The sequence below is a fragment of the Canis lupus genome, chromosome 22, assembly GCF_011100685.1.
Source record: "Canis lupus familiaris isolate Mischka breed German Shepherd chromosome 22, alternate assembly UU_Cfam_GSD_1.0, whole genome shotgun sequence".
NCBI lineage: Eukaryota > Metazoa > Chordata > Mammalia > Carnivora > Canidae > Canis > Canis lupus.
In genome coordinates this window covers 24078279-24104665 of record NC_049243.1, presented here as the reverse complement: position 1 = coordinate 24104665, position 26387 = coordinate 24078279, and the positions used below count along the sequence as shown (strand labels likewise).

At 34.8% G+C, this 26387-nt stretch overlaps 1 protein-coding gene, 1 long non-coding RNA gene and 1 pseudogene across 2 annotated transcripts in view; 2 read left to right on the top strand and 1 right to left on the bottom strand.

Annotated features, from left to right (window-relative positions):
* Window positions 1-7037, bottom strand: part of LOC485485 (coiled-coil domain-containing protein 70-like) — a 9618-nt gene extending 2581 nt beyond the window's left edge. The window contains exon 1 of the mRNA XM_038569716.1: window positions 6892-7037. The gene's annotated coding sequence lies outside the window, so the exon portion shown is untranslated. The remainder of the gene's footprint in view (window positions 1-6891) is intronic.
* LOC111091648 overlaps window positions 1-26387 on the top strand; it is a 27973-nt gene extending 1586 nt beyond the window's left edge. The window contains exons 2-3 of the long non-coding RNA XR_005376362.1: window positions 16558-16761; window positions 26336-26387. This is a non-coding gene — a long non-coding RNA (uncharacterized LOC111091648). The remainder of the gene's footprint in view (window positions 1-16557; window positions 16762-26335) is intronic.
* LOC100683330 lies at window positions 15351-16191 on the top strand (annotated as a pseudogene).

The following is a 26387-nucleotide window of genomic DNA, read 5'->3' as shown; positions in this document are numbered from 1 at the left end:
AGAAAGAGTTCCAAAAGATAAATAGCTCTGGACATTCTATATTGGAATGAATAACTTTTGAGGTTTAAGGGCAAACTAGGAAGGAAGAAAAAGATCTCTGTAGCCCTGATCTATTGGATAAATTCATAATTTAAAATTTTTCCTCAAATTAACTGTAGACCCAGATGGTTTCATCAGTGAATTCTTCCAAATGTTTAAGGAAGAAATATTATTAATATATCCCTGAATTTTTTCAGATGATAGAAGAAAAAAATTAACAACTCTTTGTTTTGAAACCACATCACCTTATATAAAAATTTTACAAGGATATTACAAGAAAGAAAAACTATAGCCTAAAGTATCTCATAAACAGAGTTGTAAAAATCCTAAACAAAAGATAAGGAAACCAAGCGCAATGACACATAAAATAAATTACATATTATCACCAAATTGGTTTTAATTCATGAATGTAAGATTGAGTTAACACTGGAAAATCAATTAATGTAATTCTACACTTACAGACCAAAGCAGAAAACTTACAGCTTGTGCCCAATTGAGAAAAGTGATGTCAGGAGATTCAGAGAAAAGCATTTGATAAAGCAAAACTTAGCACAGTTTCATGATTAAAAACCAAAACTAAGCCAACAGTTGTCACCACAATTGTCACCACTAACAATGTTCTCAATGTAATAGGAATAGAAAAGAACTTAATTCAATTATGATTTGAAAACAAAACAAAACAAACAAACAAAAACCTACAGGGGCATACCAGATAATGAAATACCAATAGATTGCAAATACATAAGGATGCCCACTGCTACCATTTTCATTTTTCATGTTCTGGAGTTCCTTATTGCTGCAAGATAAAATATACAAGATTGGAGAAATAACAGGCTCTCATAGTTTGCAAATAATATTGCAAACATTTATAATACAATAGCTAAGCAATTAAATTTAAATATGACTTAGCAAGCTTATTGGATGTAGGTCAATCTAGAATTCAGTTCTATTTACATATATTTAACCAAGAAACAATTGGAAAATGAATTTTGTAGTTATATATCATTTATATCAGCAGATAAAACTTGTGAATATAAATCTGTGCAAGACATCTAAATAGAAACATAAAAATTATTGAGAGAAATTCTAGACATATAAGTAAAAAGGAAGAATAAACCACATTTATGATTGGAAGATTCAGTATTGGAAAGATGTAAAGTTTCCTCAAATTGATTTATATGTTCAGTGGCTCCCCTTGAAAAAGAATCCCAGGAGTTTGTGCAGATGTGCATGTATAAATTGAAAAATTGATTCTGATATTTCTACTGAAATATAAAGAGCCAGGAAAAGCCATGACATCTTGAAAACAGGTTCATCTTTTTAAAAAGCTATATGGAGGGCAGCCCGGGTGGCTCAGTGGTTTAGCACGGCCTTCAGTCCAGGGTGTGATCCTGGAGACCTGGGATTGAGTCCCACGTCCAGTTTCCTATGTGGAGCCTGCTTCTCCCTCTGCCTGTGTCTCTACCTCTCTCTCTCTCTCTGTGTCTTTCATGAATAAAATAAAATCTTTAAAAAATAAAAAAAATGAAAATGAAAAAAATAAAAAGCTATATGGAAAAGTAGGTATTAAAATAGACACATGGATCAATGGAATAGAACAAAAAACCCAGAAATAAACCACAGTTATATAGTCAATCTTTAACGAAGAAAGAATGAATATACAATGGGAAAAAGTCTCTTCAACAAATGGTGTTGGGAAAACTGGACCACTTTCTTTCATCATACATAAAAATAAACTCAAAATAATTAATGACCTAAATGTGAGACCAGAAACCATAAAAAATCCTTGAAGAGAGCACAAGCAGTAATCTTTGACATAAGTAATAGCAATGTTTTTCTAGATATATCTCCTAAGGCAAGGGAAATAAAAGCAGAAATAAACTATTGTGACTACATCAAAATAAAAAACTTCTGCACAGTGAAGGAAACAATCAACAAAACTAAAATATAGTCTATTGAATGGGAAAAGATATTTGCAAATAAGATAAATCTGATAAAGGATTAGTATCTAAAATATATAAAGAATTGGTACAACTCAATACCGAAAAAACAAATATTCTAATTAAAAAATGGGCAAAAGATGTGAACAGACATTTCTCCAAAGAAGACATACAGATAGCCAACAGACACATGGAAGAGATTCTCAACATCACTCATCATCAGGGAAATGCAAATCAAAACCACAATGACAGATCATCTGATGCCTGTGAGAATGGCTAAAATCAAAAACATAAGAAATAACCAGTGTTGGTGAGGATGTGGAGTAAAAGGAGCTCTCTTACATTGTTGGTAAGAATGCAAACAGGTGCAGCCATTATGGAAAAGAGTATGGAGATTCCTCAAAAAATTAAAAATAGAACTACCCTATGATCCAGGCATTGCAATACTCAGTACTTACCCTCAGAATACAAAAACACTAGCTTAAAGGAAACATACACCCCTATATTTATTGCAGCATCATTTACAATAGCCAAACTATGAAAAGGGCCTGAATCCACTGATATGTGAATGGATAGAGAACATATGATACACACACACACACACACACACATACACACAACTGAAATATTATTAAAAATTAAATCTTGCCATTTGTGATGATGTGGATACAGCTAGAAAGTATAATGCTAAGCCAACTAAGTTGGTTAGAGACAAATACTATATGATCTCACTCATATGTGGAATTTAAGAAAAAAAAATGAGCAAAGGGAAAGAAAAGAGGGAGGGGGATAGACAAACCAAGAAACAGACTCTTAGCTATAGAGAATAAGTCAATGGTTACCAGAGGGGAGGTGGGTCAGGGGAATTAGGGAAATAAGGCATAGAGATTTAAGAATACATTTATGATGAAAAAAATGATATTTAAAAGTCCATATACTAAAATAAATTGTATAGTGTTAAATTCAAGGAAAGATCGGTAAACCATGGTTCAGAATAGTTGCTAAGAAACAGACCCACATATTCATGAACATTTGCTCCATGGAACAATGCTGATGAATCTCACAAACAATAAAGTCAAGTGAAATAAACAATATATACCATATATGACTTCATTTAAATAAGATCCCAAATCATGCAATAATGTATGATATTATAAGTAAAAAGTAGAAGTTACTTCTGAGAGTAGGGATGTGCTACTATTGGGGTGATGGTGTGTTCAATTTTGGTTATAAGTGGGGATTCTATTAGTTTGTTCATTTTTTGATCATTCATAGAGCAGCCCACATGATTTATAAACTTTTCTGCAGGTATGATTTATTAAAATGAAAATAATAATGTAAAAAGGCAAGAGAATGAATTCATGTGCAAATTGATCTACTTTTAATTTAATTATTTTTATAGAAGTCTACCACTTAATAGCAATGTTATCTTGGACAACTTACTGATTTTTTTTCTCCATTTCATCAACTGTCTAGCAAGGGATATCTAACCATGTTCTTATGCAGATACAATGCATTAAAATACATGTAAAGAACTTAGAAGTTTGCCTAGCCCATAATGAGTGAATTACCATCATCCACTATCATCATCCTTTTGTTTTTAATTTGCTCATAGTGAAAAGAACTTTATAGAATATCTTTACAGCTGTATCAAATGACACTGTTTTTCTAGTTCTTTGATTCAGAAAATTTACTGTGTTCAAAATTTCTCAAAATTCTTGGTCAAATTACTGTGCCCATTGTTGGCAAATATATTCTCTTAGATCTCTTCTGATAAATCATAAGCTTCAGGATGGTCTTGCTTTTGGTATGATTTAAATAAATAGGGGAAAGAGAGGCAAATAAAATGACTTCTTAGCTGTTTATTAGAAATAGAAGACACAGACTCAATTAAAGGAAAACAAATGCCATATATAATAACAACATCATTTTAGATAGTTTCCAAGCTTTCAAGCTTTTTCTAAACATCTGTTTATCAATTTGTAGTTGAATTATCTGGTTTCAGACTTTTAATTTATTTTAAACTTTGACTGGTGGCATATTTTAAATAATGTAACAATGTTCATGTAATTGCAGACTGTAGGGTAAATCAGACTGTAGTAGAGATTGAAAATCATGTCTTCAGGAAGCTTCCCTTAGCTGGTCAGGAATCATCCAGCATCATTTTGTGATTAATATGATTTATTTTCTGTGTTCTTTCAGTTGAAGGCTTAGCACATGTTGATTGCATAAAAATATTTAAACTAGGGTAGTCTAAGCCTAGCTCTGTCACTTTCCAGTTCTAAATCACCACTATCAGTGAGCAGTCTCTGCTCTGAAAATCCGTAAACTCAGGCCATCAGAAGATGAACAGCCTCAGGACTGTTCAGGAACACAAGCCCAGAGACATTTGAGATAAGGATGAAGTCCTAAAACCTTAAATTGTTTGTAAATCTTAAATTTTGTGTTCCACAAGTGATTTGAGCTCCCAAGATTGGGAAACTAGCACAAAAAGAAACAAAGTACAAGCAGGAATGAAGCATGATAAATGTGGCGTCACTGGGGTTTTGAGGAAACATTCCCAATTAGCATTGTTTTGGTCTGAACTGGGTTCCCTCCAAATTCATGTTGAACTCCTAACCTCTAGTACTTGAAAATGTGAATATATTTGGAGTTAAGTCCATAAAAAGGCAATTAAATTAAAATGAGGTTATTGTGTGGGTCCTAGTCCAATATGACTGTGCCCTTATAAGAAATGGAAATTTGAATATAAGACAGGCACAGAAGGAAAAGAGTACCATGTCTAAGCCTCAGAAGAAATGAACATCTTCACCTTGAACTTCTAGCCTCCAGAACTATAAAATATATTTCTGTTGTTTAAACCACCCAGTCAGTTGTACTTTGTTATGGCAGCCCTAGCAAACTAGTAAAAGCATCCTTCTCTGCTTAAGTTTGGCGGGGGGGGGGGGGGGGGGGGGGAAGATATTGACCACCAACTGATTGGTTTGCACTCCTACTTTACCATTTTGCACAATTTTCTAATTTCTATTCCTCCTTTGAGTCCTTATTTCTGACACCCAGTTCTGTATTAATTTTGGTCTCTAGCTAGGAACTCAGTATTTACACTGTGAGTGGGCATGTTCCATGGTGCACCACCATGGCTCTTTTCTTCTGTTGCCTCTTAGGGAACTGATTACACTTAAGAAACCTGCCTCCTTGGAGTGGTTTCTTTCTTATATGAAGTTAACCAATTTAAAATCAACTTGAGTTTCTGTGGTTCTTTGCACCGGCTGGAAGACTCAGAGTATGTATGCCCTGTTTGTAGTTTTCTTCTTGACTGGGAATTAAAAAAAAAAAAAAAAATGGGACTGCTAATCTAGCTCTCCTATATAGTCTTTGCATTTACATTTTAAAACTAGAACCTCCCTAGTGCTGTGAATACACACAAAATTTAGCTGGCCCATGATATAAAGGTAGCATGTATTCTATAAATCAGATTTTAAAATATCTCTAAAGATGTAAGATTCTCTTGCTTCATCTTTGCCTACTTAGAAAATGCTGAACCTGTGAGGTAAGCAATAAACTGTGCCTGCTGAAGCCACTGAATGAACTACAAATATGGTTGTTAGCTTGCAGGATCACAAGCAATCTAGGCTTTGCAGAGGGTAGCTGTGATGTCTCCATGTCTTTTGCTCACTAAACCCCAGTAACCAGCCTTTACTTATCAGACCCCAATCATGGGTTTCTGTTTGCTGGTAAAGCCCATGATTCTGTTTTGCAGAGCACTGCAGTGCCCCAGGTGGTCCCTTGTTAGCTTTCTTTGAAGCCCAAGCTACTTTGCCAAGTCTGTAGATGTCTAGCACTTATTCTGAAGTCTAGGCGTCTTTTCTTAAGGTGTCGCCTTGACTCAAGTACTTGTGGTCACCACAGAACTGGCTTGAACATCTTGCACAAGTCTCAGAATTTTTTTAAATAAATAAATAAATAAATTAATTAATTAATAATAAATTTTTAAAAAAAGCTCAACTGATTCAAATGTAAAAATATCACCTGGATAAACATAAGTCTTTTCCAGGTTTAAAATACCTTCCCCACAAAGTAAAATCCATGGCTTAATGCCATATATCCTGTACACATGGGTAGTCTCAATCACATCCTTAAATTTTGTTTTTGTTTTATGTTTTAGAATGTCTAAAGCATATATCAAATGTTAAGGTCTCTGAAATTAACTGCTTAAAACTGCAAATATCCCAGGGAGGGATAGGACCTTATAAAGCATATTTTTTTCCCAGGAAATCAATTAATAGTAGGTACTTCATGTGGGTAAAAAAAAAAGTTAAACAAATAGGAGTTAATCACCTCACCTAACCAAGACAGAATGAGTAAGGTGGTGTCGATGGGTCAGAAAGGTTATTAATTGAGAACCTTCCAACAGATATGAAAAAGAAATGTCCCTCCCCACCCCCAAGAAGTAATAAGTGAACAGAAAACTACCGTTGAGGAAAACTGTTGATGAAAGGCTGTGCAGGAACAGGTGTGAGAGACTCCAGTTCTGTAAGAATAGGGGATTTAGGATAAATACTGTCATCGTAAGTTTAGGGTAATAGAAAATCAGGAAACCTATAAATAAGATTTAAAATTGCCAGACCAGACAACAGCAGCCTTTCATTTTGTTGTATCTGTTTGAAAAGGTCAACATTGGCTTTGATTGTGGAGATCAGTTAGGATATGTTCCAATTTAAATACCACTTTCCATCCTAAAATTCCATTATTACCTTAAAAAATGACAATCAAAGTCAATAACAACCAAAACAACTTGTTTAATTTTAACTTGCATTCAAAGAACATTTCCTGAAGTTACAAAAACAAAATACAATTACCACAATGGTTTGTTTGAGTTAAGCGACTATCTAATTACTTTATAGAAAATTACCTTTCTTCTTTAAAACACTGTGAGGCTGCCAAATCTACTCCTGTTGTAGTAGGAGCCTCATGCTATTTGGCTTCTGGGCTCCATCTGCGTTCGTCTGCATCTGCTTTCATCCTCCTCAAACTCTTCTCAAAAGGAGCACAGAGAATCTGCAATTCATGTCAGGGCAGTCAGCCAGATTAGAAGCTGCCAAATATCAACATCAGGTTTTGTGAGAAAAATTAAGTTACTTAAGCCTTCTCTCTAGCACAGCAATAATGTTGGATGAAAGGTTATGCAGTTTGAATCTCTATTTCTACCCTGCTGGGTAAAGATAATTTATAAGTGAAAATGTGAGGTTATGATGTGATTTGGACATTTTATGGTGACCTAACCTTTTCAAGTGCTATTCTTACTGTGTCTGGTTATCATGTTAGTGAATTCTTTTTTTCTGTTTTTCTGCAGTTGTCACACTACAACATGGAAAGTAGAATGTGAATAGCTTCACATATTAGATTTTTAAAGGGTTTTGTGGTTCTCTGCACATCTTCAATAATTCTTCTGAGCAGCAAAAGTGCTGAAATGCATGCATTTTCATTCTGGTTATTTTCTTCCCAATAAATGATTTTGGACTGATTTCTAATAACAAAATTTAAAATTCGAGAATGAAAGCAATCAGAAACTTCAAGGGCTAGATATTGAATGGGACATTTGATTAATATTTTCAATATTAATTTTGCTCATGAGTAAATGGTAAAAATAATAATAGCATATCCTCAGGTTTACTTTGAGGTTTAAACAAATTAATATATGTAAAAAGTTAATAATATATAGTTCATGATGAATGAAATTAGTTGCAATTATTATATTAATGCATATTTTTAAAGATTTTATTTATTTATTCATGAAAGACAGAGAGAAAGAGGCAGAGACATAGGCAGAGGTAGAAGCAGGCTTCCAACAGGGAGCCTAATGCAGGACTCTATCCCAGGTGGGATCATGTCCTGAGCTGAAGATAGGCACTCAACCACTGAGCCACCCAGGCATCCCTCTATTAATGCATATTTTAAATTCTAAATGAAAATTAAATACTGTTAGTAACAACAGCAGAAGTATTTTAAGTGTTTGTAATAAAGGTAACAAAATGAAAATTTTAAATTTAAATATCTGTTTATCTGTAAAATCTAAAAACAAAATATTTCTATGACTTTCTCAAAGTCACTTGGTTACTATCAAAAGGCAGAACTACAGGATTTGGTCTACAAATATGTGATGTTCTGTGTTATAAATTCTCACAGATCAAATGGATATCCGAATCTTAGAAGTCTTGGGTGAACTTTTTCAGACTACACTGTATGGAGCATGATTTTTATCTTCTTGAATATTAGATATAATTAGTTGACAACTCTAAAACACTTCATCATTGTTTGAGAATACACATGACTTTTATAAAATATCCCAGAATAAAGGACTGATACAGTTTAAGATGTAATGAAGTTAGAGGATTAGATATGCAGACATGCTGTAAACCAAGTGGCCTACTTGTTGAATAAAAAAAGAAGAAAGTCCTTATTTTATTCATGAATGCAAGCAATAAATTAGTATCATAGGCAATAGTGAGCTGATTTGGTAACTATCACTCAGGATCTTCTATAGGTCCTTAGTGTGTTTATGTCTGTGAATGTGTGTGCATATTCCTTTTTCTTTACATACACCAAAGAACAATTTTCATGCCTAATTTACTTTCTAAAGAAATTTTTCAAATTTTTTGAGAGCTTAGCTACAGGAAACTCTCATCATTTATTCAGCTTTCTCTCAAAATATGTGGTTAAGAAGAGATCTTAAACTATTTTTAGGAAGGCAAATTGCCAATATTAATGTATCTCATCATTTAATGAGCCATAGATCATAGATCGAATGGCCCACAAAATTAGAAGACTGAAATTATAGAATGGGTCTCTCAAAGTCTCGATCAAAAGAGAGAAGAGACAGAGACTTTGAGATAAACTATTGCAAACATTTCTTCATATTCTTTCTTAACCATTTCTGTCCCACAAATTCTTATGATGCAAAAGGCAGAAAGACAGGTTCATTTTGCAATCTTGTTTAGGTCCCAGGTCTCCACTAATATTTCATAAAGGGCAAGAGCACCAGTTGGTACTGCACTGTGCTTTTAAAAAATCAAGTTTTCATATTTAATTTTAATGAAGCTGTAGCCTAAACGTGAGATGCACAGAATGATTGTTATTCTAAAGTATTGGTTAGGGGAATTTAAATAATAAAGGAAATTAATTATGTAAATGTCCAGCTATTCTCCCCATTCAGCCTTGATAAGCTTCAGCAGAGAATAGGAAAAGTTGTGCATCTTCTTCTTTTTCCTTCATACCCTATGAGAATAATACTCACTAGCTCAATGAAACCGATACATCTCTAAAAATTAATATGCTGTAACATACATTATATACAAAAGATTATATGAATGTAATATATTTATAAAAACAGCTTAGATATTTAAGGTTGAAAGAAGTATATTTTTAACAATAGGGGTATGGTTTATAACTCAAAGTAATAATATGAAAGTGCCTTTTTATAGCATCTAGCATAGCTTGAAGGGAATTTAGAGGTAATTGAATCCACCATCTTCACTTCAGATAGAGATGCTGATGTGGAGAAAAGACTAAGCCTCATGCCTAAGGCCATATAACTGGTTAGCAACAGACCCTTCACCAGATTCAGGTTATTTGACATGGAGAATAGATTACCTTTCATTATATCATAGCTAATTTCAATTTGAGTGTACAGTTGTTTCATTTCTTCTTAAATAGTGAAAATTCACTAAGAGCTTTTATGATTTAAGGATATATTTTTTCTGATTCCTAGTTTTAAAGGAGCTTGAAAAAGAAAATCCTTCTATGACTTGCTTAAGCAATCCATGAATTCATTTCTCTATGTGATGTAGGGTCACAAAGTACTTGCTTGTGTTTGTAAGACTCCTGTAAAAATCCTTAGCCATGATTTACACATTCTTGTATTTCTCTAAGGGAAGTAGAAAGGAAACAAAAGTAGTAATTTTGAGTAGACTTACGCTTGAGAATGACAACTATAAGAGATGAGGGAAAAGAATGAGGCAGTTTTATTTCGACTTTACGATGTGAGGAAACCTACTTCTTTCAGGAAGTCAAATCTATTTAATAAATATATACTCAACTTAGATCAAAGGCATATAGAATATTCTTGGGGCACCTGGGTGGCTCAGTTGGTTAAGCGTCCGACTTGTGATTTCAGCTCAGGTCATGATCTCCTGAGATCCAGCCCTGGGTGGGCTCCATGCTCAGAGCCTCAGCCTCTGCTCTTTCTCTCTTTGCTCCTCCCCTTGCACGTGCCTGCTGGCTCTCTTTCTCTCTCTCTCTCTCTCTCCCTCTCTCTCAAAAAAAAAAAAAAAGTGCATAGAATTTTCTGAAGTGAATCAGATGTGATCTCTCTAAGTTATGAACAATTAATCGAGAGTATCAGGAAAAACATGAAGCAGAACAAAACTGAAAGCCCTCTGAAAAAGCACTGAGAGAGTACATGGCACATAGCACTGCAGTATTCTCAACTACTAAATGAGAATGAGATAAACACTGAAGAATGCTTGTAGGATAACGCAAGGAAAGAGGCATTTATGGTAGTAGAGCTGGAATAAATAGGTTAAGATTTTAACTTCTATAACTTGACAGAATGAACACATGAAGAAAGCAGAATGAGAAAAATTAAGAAGGCTAAAAAAATAGTAGGCACTTCAGTAAGCAAGATTAAATATATTTCTGAAAGCTCTCTTTAAGAGAGAATGCAGGTGTGTCATCTCTTACCTGAAACGAACAATAAGTTGGCCTATATTCTTCAGTCTTTAGTCTGTTTTCATTTCCTCTATAAAATTGCTTTCATTTCAGAATTGTGCTTCTTTGGTAATGCAGACCTAACTATATAATAATGGCCTTTTACACATACACAGTCATTGCTTTCCTTTCTCATGTTTCTTATTTTATGTATGTTACCAATGTTTGCATTATTTATATCTTTAGAGATAAAGCATGACCTGTAAATTTCCATGTTTGCTCTGTGACAGCCTGCTGAATGATAGTAGACTAATTGTAAGCAAAGAAAATCAGTTCCTTCTTACCAAAAGACAAATTGCCTTAAGTAGAACAACAGTTATGAAAATTGAAAATATAAAAGCCACAAACCAACAGATGTTGCTGCTTCTGCCAAATATTGCTGTCTCTAAACCTCATTTCTGAAAAAGCGTGTAAATTAATCAGCAGAATGTAATTTTATTTACACAATTCATATTGATATTCCCTATCAGTGTAATTTAAATTCTTGGAAACATCTAATTGTTAATACAGTTTAACAATGTCTTGAATTCAAAAGTTATATGTGACCTTGTCATTGCACTCATTAACAAAGAAACTTTTTTCACCCATTAAATTGATTGAAGTATTTTGTAGTGAGTGTATTGTTGCTGTTGTTTTTTGAGTAGACTTAAGTGAGTTTTTTGACATTGAAATGTCTCTTTCATGAAAAAAAGTCATAGGCCCTATGTACACCTGCTTTTCCCTTACAAACTTCTACAAGTTACCAATTCTGTTTAGATATAAGTATGGTTTAGGCATACATTAGATATAGGTTGCTATCAATTTATATATATTTGAAAATATTCCTAGATAGATAGATAGATAGATAGATAGATAGATAGATAGATTTGGTGTACATTTATTTGCATATTAAGGAGGGTCAGTTCTGTGATGCAGTGTGGTGTCAAAGGTCAATAGGATCACAGCCTTAGCAGGAGTCAGGAGTTTTATTCAAGTGTGGGTGTGTTAAGATTTTTGGAAAAGGTCATGTTTTAAATGAGCCCAGAAAAATGTGGAACTGGATACCGGGAAGGATAAAGGAGTCATAAGTAAGTTCATGTTGAGAGTCAGCATTAGTAAACTTATATACATAAAATATTTGAAATAAGGGAGGAATGAAATTGTTAAGGAAAAGGGATCAAATCATGCCTTATTGGAATATATGAATTTTTATTTTTTAAAAGATCTATTTATGTATTTGAGAGAGAGAGAAAGCAAGGGGAGGAGCAAAGAGAGTGTGAGAGAGAGAGAATCTCAAGCAGACTCCCCACTGACCATGGAGCCCAATGTGTGGCTTGATCCCATGACCCTGAGATCATGATCTGAGCCAAAATATAAAATTGGACACTTAACCAACTGAGCCACTCAGGTTCTCCCACAGATTTTTTTTAAATGGAAAATCATAAATGTTTTAACCTGAAGCATGACAATAATAGCTTTTTAATTAGGTAACATTCCAGTAGCCAATGTATATGAAGACCTACTATATCCCAGAATTTGGAGGCATATTGTGTATGTGGGTATAATCCATAAATAAAGAACTTTTGCACTTATGGACTTAAAGCCTAATAGAGAATACAGAAATTAAGCAATTAAAATAAACCTTGATCAGTGTAATTATCAGAAAATCACAGATTTCAGTGAAAAATCAAATCCATATAGTTCTAAGTGCTGAGTTTTGAGGTGCTTATAGGCCATCTAGGAACACATGTGCTTAGTCTTTTGGATCTGTGAAGCTACAGCTGAATAAAAAAAAAATGGGTTCTGGATATAGCTATTAAAATGTAATATCGATGAATTGAAGTAAATAAAATAGTCCAGGACATGTTCACAGCAAGGTCCAGGAGAACAACTTGGTGCCAAGGAACATATCAAGGATAAGCACAGATAGATCGTTTCCCAAGCAGGACTGAAAGGCAAGGCCAGAGAAGTGGGAGGATATCTACAGAACAAAGAAAAGGGGTTCAAGAAATATATTATGGTCCAATTAAGTGAGAATTTGGAAACTGTTTTCTTATGCTTTTGTTAATCTAATTGCAATGAAATAGTATTGAAAATAATTATTATACTTGGTTGAAAAGTGAATGAAAGTTTAAGAAATTGAAGCAAGAATTGTACAGAATTATTTGAAGAGCTGAGCTTTGAAAGAAAAAAGTTACTAGAGGGTGTGAGTGAATTATTGAGTGAATGAATTGTTTTAGATTAAAAATTCAACTAATTAGTTAAAAATGTTCAACCATGTGCATGAAGTAATCCCATTGTGGAGAGGGAGAACGTATTTGTGTGTGTGTGTGTGTGTGTGTGTGTGTGTGTCTGTGTGTGTGTGTGTGTCTGTGTGTTTATAATTATGTAGAAATATTTAGAAAGGATTCTATGTAATTCATTTTCATTATTTGAGTATCTATCTTGAAGAACTGTAAGATGTCTATTACTTTTCTGGAACCTTATTTCCCTAAGTGTCCTTCAGTCCTACTAGTTGGATTAAAAGTGTATTCATGACTTTTAAGAGTTTTCTCCTTGAATTTGGCCATTGCAAGGATAGAACAAGGCAAGCTACAACATCAGGGAGGGAAAGTGGTTGAAAATAGGTGCCCTACTGCCACTGCTTTTATTCAACCTAGTATCAGAAGTCCTAGTCACAGCAATCAGACAAGAAAAAGAAATAAGAGGCACCCATATTGGTAAAAAGGAAGTTAAATTGTCACTATTTATAGACAATATGATACCATACATATAAAATCTTAAACTCTGCACAAAAAAACTACTGGAAGTAATAAATGATTTCAGTAAAGTAGCAGGATACATAATCTAATGCCCCCAAATTGGTGATTTTCTGTACCCTAACAATGAAGTTCAAGAAAGAGAAATAAAAAAAAAAAATCAACATCGTATATACACTTGCACCAAAATAGTAAAATACCTGGGAATAAACTTAATAAAAGCAGCAAAAAGACCTGTACTCTGAAAAATATAAAACATTAATGAAAGATATGAAGTGGACACAAACAAATGGAAAGATATTCCATGCTTATGGATTAGAAAAATTAATATTGTCAAAATGTCCATATTACCCAAAGCAGTCTAAGATTCAATGCAATCCCTATCAAAATAACAACAACATTTTTCATGAAACCAGAACAAATAATTATTAAAATTTGTATGGAACCACAGAAGACCCTGAATAGCCAAAGCAATCCTGAGAAAGAAGAACAAAGCTGGAGGTATCACAATTCCAGATTTCAAGTTATACTACAAAATTATAGTAATCAAACAGTATGGTACTGGCACAAAAGTAGACACACAACACAGATCAATGGAATAGGATAGAGAACTCAGAAATAACATTTATATGGTCAATTAAGCTATGACAAAGGAGGCAAGAATCTACCATTATTTTCAATAAACGGTGCTGGAAAACTGGACAGCTACATGCAAAAGAATGAAAGTGGACTACTCTATAACACCATTCATAAAATAAACTCAAGTGGATTAAAGATCTAAATGTGAGACTTGAAGCCATAAAAATCCTAGAAGAGAACATAGGCAGTAATTTCTTTGACATTGGCCATAGCAACATTTTTCTAGATAGGTCCCCTAAAGCAAAAGAAACAAAAGCAAAAATAAACTACTGGGACTATATCAAAATAAAAAAGATTCTGCACAGCAAGAGAAACAATAAAACAAAAAGACAACCTACTGCATGGGAGAAGATATTAGCAAATGATATATTTGATAAGGGGTTAATATCTACAATATGTAAAAAAAATCATACAACTCAACACCAAAAAACAAATAAGCTGATTAAAAAATGAGAAGAAGACCTGAATAGACATTCTTCCAAAGAACACATATAGTTGGGTATCATACACATGAAAAGACACTCAATATCACTCGCCATCCAGGAAATACAAATCAAAATCATAATGAGATACCATCTCATGCTTTTTAGAATGGCTAAAATCAAGAAGACAACAAGTGTCAGCAAGGATGTGGAGAGTAAAGGAACATTTTTGCACTCTTGGTGAGAATGTAAATTGGCATAGCCACTGTGGAAAATAGTATGGAGGTTCCTAAAAAATTTTAAAATAGAAATATTATATGATCCAGTAATTCCAATAATTGGTATTTATCCAGTGAAAATGAAAACACTACCTCAAAGAGGTATATGCACCCCTATGTTTATTGCAGCATTATTTGCAATGGCCAAAACATGGAAGCCATTTAAGTGTCCATCAATAGATGAATGGATAAGGTTTATACACAGTGGAATATTACACAATCTTAAAAAGGATGAGATCCTGCCATTTGAGATAATATGGATGGACCTAGGGGATATTATACTAAATGAAATAAGTCAGACTGAGAAAGACAAATGCCATATTATTCCACTCATAAATAGAATCTAAAAAGAAATGAAGAAACAAAAAGAATCAGAGCTATAAGGACAGAGAACAAATTGATGGTTGCCAAAGAGGAGAGGGATGGAGTCTGGGCAAATGGGTTGAGAGGAGAGAGAGATACAGGCCTCCAGTTATGAGAAGAGTAAGTCATGGGAATAAAAGGCAAAGCAGGTTTTGGACGGAACAGACCCAGGGACTCCCCTTCTACCAGCCAACGGCCACCCTCCAACCTTTTTTCCAGTCGCAACCTTCAGAGCCATCTTCCTGGCCATCTTCTGCCACCGGCAGCGAACACCCAAGTTTGAATTTAATTCCTTGTCCAGGATCAACCATGAGCTCCCAGATTCGTCAGAATTATTCTACCGAGGTGGAGGCCGCCGTCAACCGCCTGGTCAACATGCACCTGCGGGCCTCCTACACCTGCCTCTCTCTGGGCTTCTATTTCGACCGTGACGATGTGGCTCTGGAGGGTGTGGGCCACTTCTTCCGCGAGTTGGCTGAGGAGAAGCGCGAGGGCGCCGAGCGTTTCTTGAAGATGCAAAACCAGCGCGGTGGCCGCGCCCTCTTCCAGGACGTGCAGAAACCGTCCCAAGATGAGTGGGGGAAGACCCTGGACGCCATGGAAGCCGCCCTGCTTCTGGAGAAGAGCCGGAACCAGGCCCTTCTGGATCTGCATGCCCTGGGTTCTGCCCACGCGGATCCCCATCTCTGTGACTTCCTGGAGAACCACTTCCTAGATGAGGAGGTAAAACTCATCAAGAAGATGGGCGACCACCTGACTAACCTCCGCAGCTGGCCACCCTCCAGGCTGGGCTGGGCGAGTATCTTTTCGAAAGGCTCACTCTCAAGCACGACTAGGAGCCCCTGGAGACCAGCAGCCTTTGAGGGGCTCCTCTGGCAACCTCCCCCCTCCGGTGCCAGGGCTTGTGCCTGAACCTTTTCCCATGCAGCCACTAGGCAGCTTTTTAACCATTCTGGAGCCCTTGCCCAAAACGTGGACCAAATGGAGACAATAAAGCTTTTTTCAGAAAAAAAAAAAAAGGCAAAGCATAAGAAATATGGTCAATGACTATAATAAACTGTAATAACAATGTAATGGGACAGATGGTAGCTATACTTGTGGTGAACACAGCATAGTTCTTAAGTTTGTCAAGCCACTACATTATACACCTGAAACTATGTAACACTGTGGGTCAACTATAGTCAAAAAAAAAAATAAATAAATGAATAATTTTTATGAAGTAAATAAAACAATGAAACTAAAAAAAAATAAATACCCTGCTTTGACCCAAAGGAATCAAATTAATTACCTTTGACCTCATATGAATGCAAAACAAAGCTTAAGGAATTACATAGAAATTTAAAACAATACATATTTTTTTAAAATTTCTCAGCAATCTCCAGAGGTCTTCCAGCATGATCTTGTAAATGTCTTAGGACACAGTTGCTGCAGGAGAAGACTAAGTAGGGACAAGGATGTAAAGAAATATGGCCACCAAAAGCCATTACCCTTTGAACCCGATCCAGCAAATAAGAAGAGCTTTTGGCATATGCGTCTGCCAAGAACATCTGAGAGCTACGAGAAGCAGCCACTATAAGTAAGTACCAGGAGTTGCTACAGTGAGGGGAATAAAAGCTTAGTGATTCTGCAGGTAGCCATCATCAAGACCCATTACTAACAGCTGCAATGGGGAAATAGTGCTGCCCATGAGGGCTCTCTCTAGGATAGAAAATTAATGATTTGAATAAGGAGATATTATTGCTCAGAAATCTCTGTACCACTGGCAATAAGGAAGGAATATCTCCTAAAAGAGATGGCCCACAATTTTTCTTTTAACTCTTGTGGCACTTAAATGATTTATTAGTATTATTTTTATTGTTATTTTGTTATTATTCTACTTTATTCTATTCATAGATAAAAACTATTCAGAGAAAAATGAAAAACTCTTTTTCCTTACAAGCCAGATATTTTGGAGTCTTAAATATATACTCAGTGTTAAAACAATCTGAGACAGGAGAATAAAAGACATAGACTTTGAGGATTGAGTTGATAGACCACACAGTCCAGAAAAGATTTTATGAACTGTGATACACTGATAGATAATAAAAATTTCATGTTTTTATGTCTGAAATGTACTAAAAGTACAAATATCAGATTATTTTAATTGAAATATATTTAAAATTTATAAGAAAAATAGGACTTTTTATTTTTTAATTAATTTATTTTTTTGAAAAATATGACTTTTAAGCATTAAAATCTTTTCTAGAGGAAATTTTTACTTCTGATTATAAAAAATAACTTAGACCAACTAATCCACCCACTAAGAACAACTGTAGAGGTTAGATAAAATTTTTTTTTCTTTTTTTTTTTTAATTTATTTTTTATTGGTGTTCAATTTACTAACATACAGAATAACCCCCAGTGCCCGTCACCCATTCACTCCCACCCCCCGCCCTCCTCCCCTTCTACCACCCCTAGTTCGTTTCCCAGAGTTAGCAGTCTTTACGTTCTGTCTCCCTTTCTGATATTTCCCACACATTTCTTCTCCCTTCCCTTATATTCCCTTTCACTATTATTTATATTCCCCAAATGAATGAGAACATATAATGTTTGTCCTTCTCCGACTGACTTACTTCACTCAGCATAATACCCTCCAGTTCCATCCACGTTGAAGCAAATGGTGGGTATTTGTCATTTCTAATAGCTGAGTAATATTCCATTGTATACATAAACCACATCTTCTTTATCCATTCATCTTTCGTTGGACACCGAGGCTCCTTCCACAGTTTGGTTATCGTGGCCATTGCTGCTATAAACATCGGGGTGCAGGTGTCCCGGCGTTTCATTGCATTTGTATCTTTGGGGTAAATCCCCAACAGTGCAATTGCTGGGTCGTAGGGCAGGTATATTTTTAACTCTTTGAGGAACCTCCACACAGTTTTCCAGAGATCAGTGGAACAGAATAGAGAATCCAGAAGTGGACCCTGAACTTTATGGGCAACTAATATTCGATAAAGGAGGAAAGACTATCCATTGGAAGAAAGACAGTCTCTTCAATAAATGGTGCTGGGACAATTGGACATCCACATGCAGAAGAATGAAACTAGACCACTCTCTTTCACCATACACAAAGATAAACTCAAAATGGATGAAAGATCTAAATGTGAGACAAGATTCTATCAGAATCCTAGAGAAGAACACAGGCAACACCCCTTTTTGAACTCGGCCATAGTAACTTCTTGCAAGATACATCCACGAAGGCAAAAGAAACAAAAGCAAAAATGAACTATTGGGACTTCATCAAGATAAGAAGCTTTTGCACAGCAAAGGATACGGTCAACAAAACTCAAAGGCAACCTACAGAATGGGAGATGATATTTGCAAATGACATATCAGATAAAGGGCTAGTTTCCAAGATCTATAAAGAACTTATTAAACTCAACACCAAAGAAACAAACAATCCAATCATGAAATGGGCAAAAGACATGAACAGAAATCTCACAGAGGAAGACATAGACATGGCCAACATGCACATGAGAAAATGCTCTGCATCACTTGCCATCAGGGAAATACAAATCAAAACCACAATGAGATACCACCTCACACCAGTGAGAATGGGGAAAATTAACAAGGCAGGAAACAACAAATGTTGGAGAGGATGCGGAGAAAAGGGAACCCTCATACACTGTTGGTAGATAAAATTATTAAAAAAAAAAAAAAAAAGCTGTTTAGAAGCTGTCGTACAATAAGCAAAACAACCAGGATTGAACAAATTTGAGTTTTAATGTCCCCATTTAGAGAATGGACTAGTAGTTTATACTTTATAGAAAGTGATGATAATGATGTTGATGATTGCTGATATTTTTGCAATACATACTACATGTCAGGTATTGAAGTGTAATGATCACTTTTGTCCAGCAGTGCCATGTTACCAACTATTATTATAATCTCTATTTTAAAAATGGGAAAACATCGAATAAGTGTCAAAACCTGGATTTAAATATTATTTTCTCGAGCTCTAGGGATTTAGTGTTTAACCAGTTTGCCATGTATCCTATCCACATATCAAAATAAAATAGGTCAAAAAAATAAAATAAAATAGGTCAATCAACTAATGAGTTGCCTGGCTCACAGAAAATGCCATATATTCACAACAAACCTCTTCCACTTACATACCTAGCTCCTGGTGTTTCTTCTGCTCATCCCTTGTCCTGCAGTGCTTTTTACTCATTGGTTTTCAAGATTTGTCTTCTCATTTTATTTAAGTTTCTACTTAAATATCACCTCCTCAAAGAGTTCATTCCTGGCTCCAGTAACTAAAATAGCATTACTATTGTTTTCATCTCCTTACTTGCTTTATTTGCTTACTACACCAACCATCCCCTAACTTTATTATTATTATCTGAAAATATACAAATAAACACTAAATATATAATATGTTTCCATCACACACTATTGGCTCTATATGGTAAGAGCATTTCTTTATTTGTTTTGTTTAATGTCATAATACCTAACACAGTATTTGATTTCTAGAACATATTCAAAACATGTTTATTTTATTAAAGTAACAGTAACTACTATAAAAAATTCAGGAATAGCAAAATTATAACTCTGGATTCAGTAAAAGAGCATTTATTAAGAGCTTATTGTGCATATAAGGACAGTTAATAAACTGGGAAATTTCAAATTTAAATTTCATTGATACAAAGCTCAGAGGCATGATGTTTCAGGATGACTTTGAAGTGAAAAATGAGGAAATTGTTTAACCGTTACAGTGATTGGTTACTATAGCTGCGACTTCCAGATGACAGAGGATTGACTAAAAGTGATTATCTTTTACTATTTTTAGGAAAATGATTTAATGTTTTTTGTTGGTTTGTTTTTTATATCAGAGGCATTTACAAGGAATAACGTAAATTAAATCTCATATTCATGAAATAAGCTAGATTCAATTTTGCTTATGTGGCTTAAATAGTTTTTCCTGCTCAGAAAATTTTTAAACACAGGCTCTACTTTGTATTAACACTACTTCTTTTATTTGAGTTATTATAAGTTGAATTAAGGGCTGATGTATAAGAACAAATAATAGAAATATTTTAGCACAGAATAAAATAATGGAAATAGTGTAAAGTATAATGGTTATATTAGTCAAGGTTCTCCAGAAAATAGAACCAATAGGATATATTAATTATAGAATTTGCTCATATGATTATGGAGGCAAGAAGTTCCATGATCTACCTGTCTGTAAACTGGAGAACCAGGAAAGATGGTGGCGTAATTCAGTCTGAGTCCAAAGGCCCCAGAACTAAGAACCAATATCTGAGGGCAGAAGACAATGCATATCCCAATTTTCACAATGAGAGGAAATTTTCCTTCCTTTTTTGCTCTATTCAGGCCCTTAATGAACAGACTGGTTGATGCCTACCTGTATTGGTGAGGATGATCTTTACTCAGTCTACTGACTTGAATGCTAATTTCTTCTGGAAACATCCTCACAGACATATCCAGAAATAATGTTTTACCAGCTATCTGGGCATTCTTTAACCCAGTCAAGTTGACACGTGAAATTAACTGTCACAATGATAGTAAACACAAATAGAGAAACTGAAGATGTTAAAATAGTCTCAGTCTTTCAGAGTTTTGAGTTGTTTTATTTGTTGGATACCAAATAAAATAATTCAATTATTATCATTCTTGTCTGTCATTGTATCATTTGATTATTGACTATACTAATTTATAAATGAGGAAACTGGTATTTTAAGTAACTATTATGTGTATTTTAAAAGGTTAAACTTGTACCCCTGAGTTTGAAAATTTCTTTAATTTTGAAAAGTGCTATTAAAAATAGTACCTTCGGGGGATCCCTGGGTGGCTCAGCAGTTTGGCACCTGCTTTTGGCCCAGGGCGTGACCCTGGAGTCCCGGGATCAAGTCCCGCTTCGGGCTCCTGGCATGGAGCCTGCTTCTCCCTCTGCCTATGTCTCTGCCTCTCTCTCTCTCTCTTTCTGTATCATGAATAGATAAATAAAATCTTTAAAAAATAGTACCTTCATACAGTATATAACACATCTAAATATTTCATGACTAAAGCATATATTGTGTGTATAAATAAATAAATATATATATACACACACATATATATACATATATATGTGTGTATATATATATATTTGCTTTCTGCCTAGTCTGTGTTAGTCTATTATATATTCAAAACATATTGTGTCAATATAGCATTTTCTCTCTCCCGTGGTTACAAAATGTAGTTTGTTTTTGAAGGGGACAGAAAACCGGGATCAAGTCACAAAGGCATTTTACCTGTCACAGACTAGGAACATACCACAGAGAGCAAAACTGATGGTACTGTGCATCTGTGCATTCAACATTTCATGGCTCAAAGCCACTAGACTCTTTTCTGCATGACCAACTGACTAATTGCTGTACTTGGCCTTTTCTATTCTCTTCAATTAATGCAATGCACAATTGCACATAGCAACAGAGTCACCCATACAGAACAGAATCTGGGCCAGAATTAGGCTCTAAATCCCAGAAGCACCTGTTACAAATATAAAGCGTCCAGATGGTCCAGTCTTTGTGGGGAAGTGTCAAGCATTGACTTATCTGTCTTTCTTACTTTTGGTTTAAGGTCAAAAACATGATCTGTTGGAAGTAGGGAGCCAAATAAAAATCAGAAAAAAATACCTAGGATTAGTGTAGAAGCTTCTCAATTTGTTTATCTAAATCTTTATTGCCCAATGGAGCTCATTGTTATCATTTTCTAAGCATACAAATGGATTAGTCTATGATTATATAGCAGGCTTAAGTATAATTAGATAGATTTATTTAAACACAGCTGTAAATCATAAGAAAATGTGAAATATTTAATGATTGTAAATTCAGCAGTTTGTGTATTCAAACTTTAGTCTTCAATCAACTTGATTGTTCTGATTTTGTTTGAGATTCTCGAAAATGCTAAGTATTACCTTAGCTTAACTCAGCTTTGTATTGTCTTCATTTATCTGAAGCATACAAGCAAAAAAAAAAAAAATATGTTTCAAGTGAATAGTAACTCTCTCATTGATATAATATTTAAATTGTACTTTATTGTACTTTTGTCACATGCATAATCCTTAGCAATAATAATTAAAACTTTAGTGAAACATCTATTTTGTATGGTAAAAAAGTTAATATGATACGTAAAATTTTGTTCCTTCTCACTGTCAGATTCTACATAGTTTAACATAAACTTCTATAATTATTATTTCATGAAATTTATCTACAACCTAAAGAACAAAATTATTTTCTGGAAATAACTCTGGCCGTTTGTTAAAAACTGAGTAATTTTCAAATACTGCAAGCAGCAGGGAAAGTGATTTTTATTTGTTTGTTTTTCTATTTATGCCAAAGCTCTAAGGAATTTTGTTACTAAATGATCACACTAGCTGCCTTGCACACAACTGGAACGTACATGAAACATACAATACTTTCTATAGCTTTTATTCCAGATCACAGTTACCAATGGACATCAATTTAGTTCTTTTCTCCCTTTGATCTTTATTCTTATACAGGAATACATTTAAATATTATTTTTAAAAGATTTTATTTATTCATGAGAGACACAGAGAGAGAGCCAGAGACATAGGCAGAGGGAGAAGCAGGCTCCCTGTAGGGAGCCCAATGTGGACTCGATCTCAAGGACCCTGGAACCATGACCTGAGCCAAAAACAGATGCTCAACCACTGAGCCACCCAGGTGCCCCTTAAAGATTACTTTAATATCATATTAGTTGTCACTGGATATTCAGATCCCAAATAAATGCACTTTGTTATCATTTGGAAATGTTACATATTCTGCTGAAGTATATTATAATTTTAAGCAGTTGAATTAGAAGATCTAATTGGATCTATTAGAAGATCTAAACTATTCATATGGATAATGAATAGTTTAATAGGTTTTTTAAAAGATTTATTTATTTATATGAGAGAGAGAAAGAGAGAGAGAGAACATGCAAGGGTAGGAGCCGAGGGAGAGAGAATCCCAATCAGACTCTTCACCAAATGCAGAGCCCAATGCAGGGTTCAGTTTCACAACCCTGAGATCATGACCTGAGCTAAAAACAAGAATCATACACTCAATTGACTGAGCCACACAGGCACCTGAGATTAATGGATTTTTCACTTTATAAAACCATCATGTAAGAGCTCGAATGATTAAAAAGTAATTTACTTAAAACATTTAAAATGTATACCTATATATGTGAAATATATTTAGAAATCTATGTATTCTAATAGAAAAAGAAAATAATAAAAAAATAAAATAAATAAAAAAATACAAAAAAGAAAAAGAAAATAATTGTACTGGGAACTCAATATTTTTCAGGATAAATTTATGAGATATTCCAATTTCTAACCAGCATTTGTTTGGGCCACAATATATTGATTAATAATTAATTATGGGATTAGCATTGTTCTTAAATATTGACATTGAAAGTCACATTAATAGTGAAACTACTTTAATATTATAGCAAAAATATAGAGCTTTTGCATTGAAAAGTTAGATTAAAATTTATGCTCAAATAAAATCAAGTTTATTTTAATCTTATTCTGAAGATAATGTGCACATAGTACTTATTAGTGAGCTGGACATCCATACTAACCTCACTCTAAAATAACAGAAATAGAAATAATTTCTTATGGTAGCTCCTGGGTGTCTCAGTCAATTAAGTATCTGCCTTCAGCTCAGATCAGCCCCACATGGGGGGTGGTGCTGCTCAGTGGGGAGTCTGCTTTTCCCTCTTTCTCTGCCCCTCCTCCCACTTGTGTGCTCTTTTTCAGTCTCCCTCAAATAAATAAAATATTTTTTTTAAAAAAGAAATAATAGGGATACCTGGGTGGCGCAGCGGTTTGGCGCCTGCCTTTGGCCCAGGGCGCGATCCCGGAGACCCGGGATCGAATCCCACATCGGGCTCCGGGTGCATGGAGCCTGCTTCTCCCTCTGCCTGTGTCTCTGTGCCTCTCTCTCTCTGTGACTATCATAAATAAATAAAAAATTTAAAAAAAAGAAATAATATTTTATGTGTATTGCTTGGTATTTGTCAAAACTGAAAATGGAAAAATAGAAATTTGACTTCACGAGCTAATTACCAATTAAAGAAGGAGGAAACAGCTATCTACCACTTCCATCAATGACAGTTTGTTTTATCCCCAGATTTCTGCTGGAAATAACTAGAAAAGCTACACAAAATATATTAAGGTATATTTGAAGAAATCAAGGAAGTAGAATTTAGGAAGAAGTTACAGACCAAAATCTTTGAAAGGGAACAAGGACTACATAGGAGAATGAGGCAGTTAAGACATGTCTGTTTGTGAAAGCATGGTTGAAAAGACGAAAAGCTGAGCATAACTTTAAATAGTTTTGATTTGGGGGAAAGGATTTACTATGAACTTAAATAAACCAGCCTTCTTAGGAACTGAGACTAATTTTTGCACAACTCTAGCCCTCAGTGGATTAAAGTGATCTGATATTGCTAGCATCCATAGCCTTAACTTGTCTGAAATCCAGTGAAATCCTTTCTGGAGAAAGATAACATTACACATAGCCTCCTCAAATTATCTCTAACATTTTCACAATATCTAGTGTTGATACAAAAAATTATTAGACACAAATTGTATGATGAAAGACAAGAGGAACAACAAATAGTAGAAAATATAAAGGCAAGTAGGGGTGAAAACAGTATCATTCACAAAATTAAAAAAAGTAATTTTGCTTGATATGTCTATGTAATTGAAAGATAATATCGAGAATTTTGGCAGAAAATTAGTAACTATAAAAAACAACAACAACAACAACAAATGAGGGATACCTGGGTAGATCAGTGCTTGAGCATTTTCCTTTGGCTCAGGTCATGAGATAGGAGTCCTGGGATCAAGTCCGACATCAGGCTCCCTGCAGGGAACCTGCTTCTCCCTCTGCCTTTGTCTCTGCCTCTCTCTGTCTCTGTCTCTCATGAATAAATAAATAAAATCTTTTTAAAAAATGACAGTCTAAAATAAAGTACCTAATTATGGGTTTATCAATGAATTAGCACTGATTATATATTATCATATTGGGATTTACAGTCAGTTCTCACTATCTGCGGATTCTCATATTTGTGAATTAATTTACTTGGTAAAACTTCTGGGTAACCCCAAAATCAGTACTCTCAGTGTTTTCACTGTCATGCTTGGACATATGCTCATGCAGAATGGTGGAGACTTTGAAACACCCACGCTTACATTCCCTGGTGAGACCAAACAGGACACCCCTCTGCTTTCCTGTACTGGCTCTCATACTATAAGAAAGTGTCTTTTTATGGTCTATTTAGTGCCGCATTTCTTGCATTGTTTTGCTTTCTATTGATAATTTCACGGTTTAAAATGATATTAAAGAAGAAAGGGAAGTAGAAGAAGGAGGAGGAAAAGGGAGGAAGGGAGGAGGATCAAGGGAGAGAAAAAGGAGGGAGGGAGGAAAAGAAAGAACGAGAAAGGGGGAAGAAAGGGAGGAAGGAAGGGAGGGAGAAAGAAGAGAAAAGAAAGAAAAGAAGAAAAAGAAAAAGGAAGGAAGAAATTAAAAAGGAAGGAAAGAAAGAAAGATGCCTGGGTGGCTCAATTGGCTAAGCATCTGTCTTTGGGTCAGGTCATGATCTTGGGGTCCCGGTGGGATTGAGCCTTTACCTTGCTCCCTGTCCAGGCTCCATGCTCAGTGGGGAGTCTGCTTCTCCCTCTCCCTTTGCCCCTTCCCCTGTTCATGCTCTGTCTCTCTCAAATAAATAAATGAAATATTTTTTAAAAAACCCTATCAGTTAGGAAAATTAAAACAGAAACATTGTAAAAAAATAATAAACAGCTTACTAAAATGTTAGACTACTTAAATATTTTAAACTTTTTTTGTATATTTTTTATTGGAGTTCAATTTGCCAACATATAGCATAACACCCAGTGTTCATTCCATCAAGTGCCCCCCTCAGTGTCCATCACCCAGTCAACCCATCCCCCCCCACCCACCTTCCCTTCCACTACCCCTTGTTAATTTCCCAGAGTTAGGAGTCTCTCATGTTCTCTCACCCTCTCTGATATTTCCCTTTCATTTGTCTCTTTCCCTTTTTTTTAAATATATTTTTTTATTTATTTATGACAGTCACACACAGAGAGAGAGAGAGGCAGAGACACAGGCAGAGGGAGAAGCAGGC